This window comes from Choloepus didactylus, chromosome 17 (genome assembly GCF_015220235.1).
Source record: "Choloepus didactylus isolate mChoDid1 chromosome 17, mChoDid1.pri, whole genome shotgun sequence".
NCBI lineage: Eukaryota > Metazoa > Chordata > Mammalia > Pilosa > Megalonychidae > Choloepus > Choloepus didactylus.
The window spans coordinates 392,452-401,700 of record NC_051323.1 but is presented as its reverse complement, the minus strand read 5'-3'; the positions used below and the strand labels follow the sequence as shown (position 1 = coordinate 401,700).

The 9,249-nt window shown below is 36.1% G+C and overlaps 1 pseudogene; it reads left to right on the top strand.

Moving 5' to 3' along the window:
- Window positions 1-5,485: 5,485 nt before the first annotated feature.
- On the top strand, window positions 5,486-8,912 carry LOC119512646 (annotated as a pseudogene).
- The last annotated feature ends 337 nt before the right edge of the window (window positions 8,913-9,249 follow it).

Below are 9,249 nucleotides of genomic sequence, written 5' to 3'. Positions count from 1 at the left end.
GTGATCTTTGTGGTCTTTGGTTAAAAGTTTAGATAGCTGAAAATTACTTTGAATTAAGTTAAAACATAAGATAATGGGTAGATGGATATATAGATAAAATGTTATTAGATAAGTATGGTAAAATGTTATTGTTCAAATCTAGATAGTCGGTAAATAGGTATTTACTGTAAAGTTTTCAGTTTTGCTGTGTGTTTGAAAATTTTCATAATGAAAAACTTCACACATACCCTCACACTGAAACACATGCACATTTTCTCCTTCTCCTCTGCTCTATACCATCAGGATATGATCTGCATTTAAGGAAACATTGCTTCAGTTAACAGTTATATAGGGCCTTCTTTTAAAAATATGAAACAGAAGAAAACTGCACAAAAATGTGGTTTTAGAGACACAATACCCTCCGTTCCTTTGGAGGTATTAATATATAACCAAATTTCTGATATATACCTACCCAATGTGTAACTAACTTAAAAATATGCAATGATGGCAAAATAATACATAATTCTAAATAAATTATTGACTTTTTGACTCCTTACTCTATGTCTTAGCATGGCCTAGTCACTTTGGAATATTTTTGATATTTAAAACAGGAAAAGTTGGGAGTAATCATTTTTATTTTTAATAATGTACATATCTATGTATATCTAAAGGAGGGATTTTATAAATCCCTTTCCTAATTCACAAGGATATTTAACCTTAATCCACCCCAGTGAAACTTTATGCCAAAAAAGCATAGCATTCAGAGATGGCCACATGAGCCCTCGCTACAACTCTCAATATACTCCCTAAAACAAAGGTAGGAATGCAATTTCTTTACCTGAGTTATTTTGCATCGATTTCCATGTTTTCCCTCAAGACTCCAGGGTAAAAAATATCTACATTTTTTCCAACATCCAATCTGTTTTTTCTTTTCCTGCCCTACATCTCATTTGTGTTTATAAATATCACTGAAGCATACCTCATAATGTTTTGGTCCTTAAAATAGCAGAAGTTCGGTTTGGAAGCTATGGGAATGAAGGCTTTCACTGGTCTGGAGAAGATAACATAGGAGGCCTCGGAAGAAGTGATAATGGGACTGCAGGGGTAGTGATGTTTTCTGAACTTTAGGTGGATGGATCTACCAAGTTTGGATATGAAGTCTTTAGAGACATTTGTCTTGCTGACCCTGGCTTTGTTTAGTGACCTGTTCCTCTGATGGTCTCAGCAGAGGTACTACTAGCTTTGGCATTGTGGACTTATCTGTGCAAACTCTACTTGTTGTGTTTCTTGGCAGGATTCAGAATCCTCAAGGACTAGGCGACTATCCCTTAAGATATCTCTTTTTGCACTTCTTTGTGCCTGACTACTTGTTAAAGGGTTTAATTCCATTAATTCCATGACAAAGGTGGTCTGTATTTAATAAAGGGCATTATTCTTTTCTTATTATTGCCTTCAAACACATTCTTTAAGATCTCTGCTCTTTATTCTTGGATATTTTGAGTAGATTCTTAATATTTTCATCATTTATTAATAATAGAACTTTATTTTCAGATGTTAAAAAATCTAACCCAATCTAAGCCAAATTACAATTTCTCTTCCATTCAAATCTAATCTACCCAATCCCACCTTCTCCTCCAAGCTCAGATCTGACCCATCAATCCACCAACCAGTCATGGACTAGTCAAGGACTAGAATCTGTTATTTTACTCTCCTGGCTCTATTTTCCTCCTGCTCATTATGCAAGTTTTGGCTTTTCTAGGTTTTGGGCCATGTGGAAGGGAGATTTCAGTGGTGGTGTCCCTTGTGATAAGCTGGGTATATATGGTAGGTTCTCTTTATGACATATCCCTAAATGCAGACTGTCTCTTAAGTGCACTGCTTTTATAGGTTACTTTGGCATTGGCCCTGCTAGAGATATATGCTATGCAACTGATGCACAGCATGCTCACTTGGTGTTCTAGTTTGCTAATGCTGCAGAATGCAAAACACCAGAGATGGATTGGCTTTTATAAAAAGGGGGTTTATTTAGCTACACAGTTACAGTCTTAAGGCCATAAAGTGTCCAAGCAATCAGGTACCTTCACTGGAGGATTGCCAATGGCATCCGGAAAACCTCTGTTAGCTGGGAAGGCACATGGCTGGTGTCTGCTCCAAAGCTCCAGCTTCAAAATGGCTTTCTCCCAGGACGTTCCTCTCTAGCAAGCTTGCTCCTCTTCAAAACGTCACTCCCAGCTGCATTCAGTTCCCTCTCTCTGAGTCAGCTCATTTATATAGCTCCACTGATCAAGGCCCACCCTGAATGGGCGAGGCCACGCCTCCATGGGAACATCTCATCAAAATCATCACCCACAGCCGGGTGGGGCACATTCCAAGCAAATCTAACCAGCACCAAAACGTCTGCCCCACAAGACCACAAAGATAATGGCATTTGGGGGACACAATACATTCAAACTGGCACACTTGGGATGATGTTTTATGCCATCTCCCTAATTCCCACCCTTCAAAGAACACACATTTATTTGACTGATTCTCTTGATCTCCCAGGAAGTTCACTTGTATGGATTCTTTCAAAAAGACTCAGACCTAGATATCTATTGAGGTGTTGTCAGTAGTGTCCACTGGGCCCACAGAAAAAATTACACATGCTTAATCCACAGAATTCTGAAAATGCAGGCAATTCCCTCTGCTGGACTCTCTCCCTTCCCTGCTATTATAGGCTTCTCAAGTCATTCTTGACCCTCCCAGGCTTCTGCAAGCAATAATCAGACATCCGTCTCTATTCTTTATGCTTCCCAAATTCTAAGGTACATATGTTAAATTCTCCCAATATACTCTCCCTATACTCATGAAAGTGCCAGAACCTTGTATTTCATTGGCCATGTCTTTTCCTCTTTTGTAGGTAATCCAAATTTCTATGAGTGGTTTTCACAGAAATCTTTCATTTGGATTGGTATACAGGAAACTCCCTTTTCCCCTCTTCCTTGTGGCATGAGTTAACTTTTAAAATACCTTCCTTAATGAATTACTAGCCTTCTCTTTTGAAGAATGGAGAATAAGGATGTATATTTAGCATATTTTTGGCAAGTCCTTTGGAGTAGGTCCAACATACCTATTACCCTTATCTTTGGATCTCAGACAGGACTCTGAGACCCATTTGTTCTCATTTTTCTGTTTTATTCTTAAATACTTATGTATGTGGGGTTGAAACCACAGCCTTTCAGTCTTATCCTTTCTACCTCCTTGGCGGTTCTACAGTCTTATAGAGGGTTTTTTTTTTTTTTAAAGTTAATATGACCTTATTCCATAAATCTCCAGGCCCATAATCACACTTTGCTTTGTAAACCATCTTTCAGTGTGTCTGCCTTTTACCATAAGATTCTTCCCTCTGAAGGAAGGAAATATACACAATGCACACAGGATGCATTATTTATGAGCTTGGATTGCCTGGGCTTCCAGCCATAATGCACACATGGCAATCTCTGAAATGTTAAGACTTTTTTTTAATGTTGATTTTATCCTTTAAATAGGCCAATGGACTGGCTTTGAAAGTGCATCCTTAGACTTTCACAACCCTGTGAAAGAAAAATACATCACTCAGGGAAGGACTCTCTAGTGACATTCTTTCCCAGTGAATTTCTGGTACAATGGGGCTTTAATAATATATTGCCAAGTGTCACATATCAATGAGCACTGGGGCGAGGAGAGAAGTCACTTTAATCAATTATTAGTGCTATGTATCATCACAGTGTCACCAGCTGGCACTCAAGAACACAAACCTATAGGCCAGGGTATCTTACTGCTATTTCCATTAGTAGTCTCTTTGAATCCAAGGTGAATAAAAGTAAGGTTGTTAAGGGACTCCTCAAAATTAATTGTGGTGATTTCAGTGTTTATGCAAACATTGTCAATGTTGTCAAGCAGCAAATAGAAATGTTAACAAATTCATGTGGTGGGTTTTAGGCTATTTGAAAACTCTACTCTCAAATTGTAACTAATTTTGCATACTTCAGAGTACACTTGATTGTGGAGCATGACTATATTTGAATCATATTAAATATATACGTGTATATGGGTGGGTTACTAAAAAACAACCTTCAATTTCTATCTCTGTTATATCTTTACCTATCTACTTTTATCTATCTATACATTTATATATCTTCATATATAAAGGTATATATCTTTATATTTAAAAATAACTATAAAATATAAGCTCATCAAAGCTATATGTTTCGCTTCTTCCTCCTTTCACTTCATATATTTCAGTTTAATTCCAGTCAAAAAACGTAATGAGAGCTTTAATTTTTTTTGCAAAGCATCACCCTATTATAGTCACTGTAAATTTTTAAGTCCAAAGGAAAGACTAACTCAAACATGTGCTTCAAATTAGCAGTTGTTTAGAATATTATAATCAGTGGCCTATAATTAGAAGAGAAAGTTGCCGGTTAGGAATACAGAGGCAGAGAAAGAGCAGGTAGCAGTTCTCTTCTTGTACCTCTGCTCACAGAGAAACCGTGACCAGGTCCAACCAATCATAGTAGTATTTTTAACAGTCCCTTAGCTGTGACTTTCCATGTTGTATTAGAATTCTGTAGGAGATTCAGAAATGAGCATAGTAGACAATATGTGCCTGGACATTCTAAAGAATGTTGCTAATTAGATTTTGGGGAAAGACATTTCAAAACTTAAGTTAAAGTCAAATCTCTTCAGTGTATAATTTCTACCTGCTTAGCAGTTTTGCATTCTTATGGAGTTTTTCTTTCTCTCTCTTTCTTCTAAACATCAAAAGAACTTCCTATGTGCCTTTCTAGGCCCATAATTAAGCTCCATTTTGTGCATCATCACTCAGTGTGTCTGCTTTTTACCATAAGATTCCCTTCTCAGAAAGAAGGCTCTCTTTATATGCAAAATCTATGCAAAAGGCTTTAAACCAAAAACTAGTCTGCAACCTCTTCCACATTTGTTATATGCCCTGTCATCTGCCTTCCTCTAATAGCTCTGATCCTTAATTACTGGATGCTCCCTAGTCAGGCTTATTTATCAAACTTCCGCTTTACTTAACTCTTGGCCATCATTCTGCAACATATTCCTCTGCTGATCTGTTTATTGGTGCTGATTCATGAAGTTATAAAAATTGTTGCATTATTTTTCTTCTTCATTGATGGAATCAGGGATGTTATTCAAAATATACAAAAATCAATACAATAACCAGATCTTATTTCTGTTCATTCACAGATATCCGCAATTGCTTGGCAGCTTCCCCATCATCCTGTCTTCTTCAGTGAAAATATCTAATGCCCCTCCATAGTGAGAAATAGTGAGTCAAGGCATACCTTTGTGGTTTTTTCCTCTTTATTTTTATTTTTCCTTCTTAATAAGTTGAATTATTCCTTTTGCAATTTAAAAGGAACTAACATCTTACTACCCCCTTAGCAACCTTATGCCACCAATGATATATTTTAATTTTTTTCAATCTCTTTCTATTGATTAAAATTTCATTTGGGAGTGTGGTCGCAAGCGGATCTGGGAAGAACTGGGTCGTGAGGCTCACTCGTGCACGCGATCCGGCCTCTCAGGTCTGCTTCGTGCCCTGCGCGCTCAAGCGTCACCCTTTGCCTCTCTCAGAGGAGCTGCTGCCGCCGCCGCACCCGAAAAGGACTCGGAGAGGCCGCCGTCACCGCCATGCCTAAGAATAAAGGTAAAGGAGGTAAAAACAGACGTAGAGGTAAGAATGAAAATGAATCTGAAAAGAGAGAGCTGGTGTTCAAAGAGGATGGACAAGAGTATGCTCAGGTAATCAAAATGTTGGGAAATGGATGATTAGAAGCAATGTGTTTTGATGGTGTAAAGAGGTTATGTCACATCAGAGGGAAATTGAGAAAAAAGGTTTGGATAAATACCTCAGACATTATATTGGTTGGTCTACGAGACTATCAGGATAACAAAGCTGATGTAATTTTAAAATACAATGCAGATGAAGCTAGAAGTCTGAAGGCATACGGCGAGCTTCCAGAGCATGCTAAAATCAGCAAAACAGATACTTTTGGTCCTGGTGATGATGATGAAATCCAGTTTGATGACATTGGAGATGATGATGAAGACATTGATGATATCTAAATTGAACTCAACATTTTACATTCCAGTTTTTCTGAGGATTGTTCTACATTTTGGATTTTGACCCCTAAAGAAGATTAAAATTTCATTAGCATGAGTGCAATTTGTTAAAGCAGACTAACTGGTTTGTTTTTAAGGTATTTGTGTTTCTTTAAAAACTGATAATGCTGAATTATCTTAAGTAAAATGCTAAACCCATTTTGTTCTTTTGATGTTATGGAGCTTATGGGTAAAGGACCTACAATATCTGTTTTAAAAAAAGAAGAAAAAATGCATTACTGCCTTTCCTATGTTTGCCCTACACTCATTGTGGATTATGATTAAGCCCTCCTTTTGACTAGTCTGTTGAATGTGCAGAATCTTTCTGTATATTCCAGTTTCCTAGAAGTTCTCTTGAGATTTTGATATAATTTAAAGGGGGCAGAAATCTCTATTTGAAGTCAAAATGAGGAGATCTGTTTTTCATATTTAAGTATCATTTGGCTATTTTTATACTGGTTTTTATATCACGTACATTCTCTTCATGATCTTGTGTTGCCACCATAAACATCAACAAAAAAGCATTTCCAAAATGCAGTTTTTAGAACCTGGGTTTTAAAAGCAATTTTGAATTTATAAGGTTAGTAGTTGCAGAAATTAAACACTAGGTGGCACCCAGTTATCTTAACATTAGAAATATTGATATATAATTGTTGACAATTTGTTTAGTTAATGTGCATAGGAAATATCCCAAACAAAAAAGATTTGTTTTGATGATATGCATGTATGTAGAATATTTTTACAGAACAAAAGGTTATGTTAAAAGTGTCATTTTATTTTCAAAGTCATACATTGTAAGCTATAATATTGGATACTTTATAAACACTTAAATTATGTATAAATGAAAATTTAATTTGATAACTAGCATAAATTAAGCCTTTTTAAAACTTCCTCATCTGGGGAAAGAGAAGGGAATCACAACTTAATGCAAAGACAGTCTCCAATTTCTGAATCAAACAGCTACAGTTAAGAAATATAATAAAATGTGCTGCAGAGTATATTATGCCCTTATTTTGTGTTAAGGATGTATTTTATTGTGTGTACAGATATTTTTCTTTGTATTTTATTGGGAATTTAGGTTTACCCTTCTTTTTTTACATTTTAAAGTTATCAACTTTAATAAAGTGAAATTAAGGGCTGGGGCTAGTTAGATCTCACTAGCCACATTTAAATCTTATGCAACTTGAAAAGAGATCCATTGTCCTGTATCTTGTGAAGCTTTTATTCTTCTGGTCACCAGAGAACTTTTCAATGATGAAAAGTAATATAAGAGGGAATAAACCTTCACATGGCTTCAAAAGCAAACAAATCTTCTCTAATCCCACTCAACTATATAATTTCCTAAGTATGAAAACTTTGGAGTCAAAAAATGCTGAGGCCAGAATATGTACTAATAAAACATTGTTAAACCTAAGAATAAGAGTTAAGAGTGCACAAGTGTGGTTCATGTTTCTTATTCTGTGGGGTTCCTGAACACTTTGTCTAGCTGGAATGCGTCTGAGACCAAGGATGGGTTTTTAATACTTGTAAGAAACCAGTCTTGAAGAGTTGATTTAATGATTGTCTTCATCAGTAATCTAAATTTCCTAAGATATTTAGGCTTCTGTACATAAAAGTGTTTTGCTGAATTTACAGTATAGATCCTTCTTCTGTGTTTTTTTACCAAGAATGTTTGAACTCTGCATATGTGATAGTTCATGGTAGTGATAGTACAACTCAAACATTAAGTTTTCTACTGACCTAACAAATCTGGTTTGTCTAAAGATTCTTTAAAAATTGCAACTATGACCCCGGTTCATGTATTTGTTGGCTTTTTTTTTTTTTTTTTTTTCTTCCTTCCTAGGTAGCAACGGCCCAATCCAGTGCTGCTGCATCTTGGAAAATCCCTGTTCATAATGATTACAGTAGTTGTAGTATAGTTGTAGCTTGAGTGCAGCGCTACTTGGAGGAATTATTTTACTAGCATGTATTTTTATGCGGAAATTGTGTAGTTTCATTGATTTGATTATATTTCAAATAAGGAGTGGAAGTGGTCCTTAAGAAAAAATATTTTTTTGTTGTTTGTATTCTTTGATTCCTATAATACCATGATAGAAGCTATGCTCCAAAAGAAAATAAAATGCTTGAAGTTCAAGAAGAATGGTTCTTACTGCTTGGAGGGCATAAAAGTTATTACTAATGAATTTGATAGGGTTGCATTTCTCATGCAATGTTCATTCCACTTCCAGTTAGAGTATAAATATATTGTATTATTAAGGTGACTAAATAACCACAAACTAATTAAGCATTTGTGTGAAAAGACTTGCCAACATTTGTTTGTTCACTCTTTCTTGAACATCCAGTCTCTAAAGAGATCACCTCTTAAGGAGCCTGTAAACTATGCATGATGGAAATTCTCGTATTTTATTAAAGGTTGGCCATTGGTTTACTTACCATATCTGTGGAATTGTGGCTATAAATATCGTTGCTTACAAAACTTGTGATTGGTAGTTTCACTTAACTTCATCTATGTTGTAGAAGTATTAAAATATTTGATGTTGAGTAACATCTTTTAATAGGTATAAATTGTCAGTATTGACTTCAGAGCAATTCTGATTAATCAAATAGGTAAAAGCATGTTTTGAATAAGGTACCTAGCCAGATTTATACATGATGTTTGTGTTGCGTACAGATTTAACGACATCTGGTATTAACTGTGGCTTGACAGTTAAAAGCATCAGAATGACACTGAGGCTCTGTATGTTCCCTGATTGTCATAAAGATTAAAAGGATTTGTATTGATATGAGATGTTTACCTTTATCCTGTTTAGTAAGGGTAAGTTTCATTTACACTGTTTGGAGGCCCATGAATTCTGCACATTACTTTGTGTTTTTGACTTATCTTAAACCACCACCCATTCTATCCTTGCTTTTTTCTTCCTATTCTAAAAAGTACAAATTTGAGAAGACATTAGACTCTCAGGTGTTAAAAGAACTGAGGAATTTGGAGAGTGTATTGGGTTTTGTCCTCTTTCCCCCAGCTGCCAGGGAGCTAGGAGGCAGCATAAAGCAGAGGTAAGGAGTGCGGACCTGGAGCCAGACCGCCTGTATCCCAGCCCCCAGGCTCTGCCCTCTACTGGC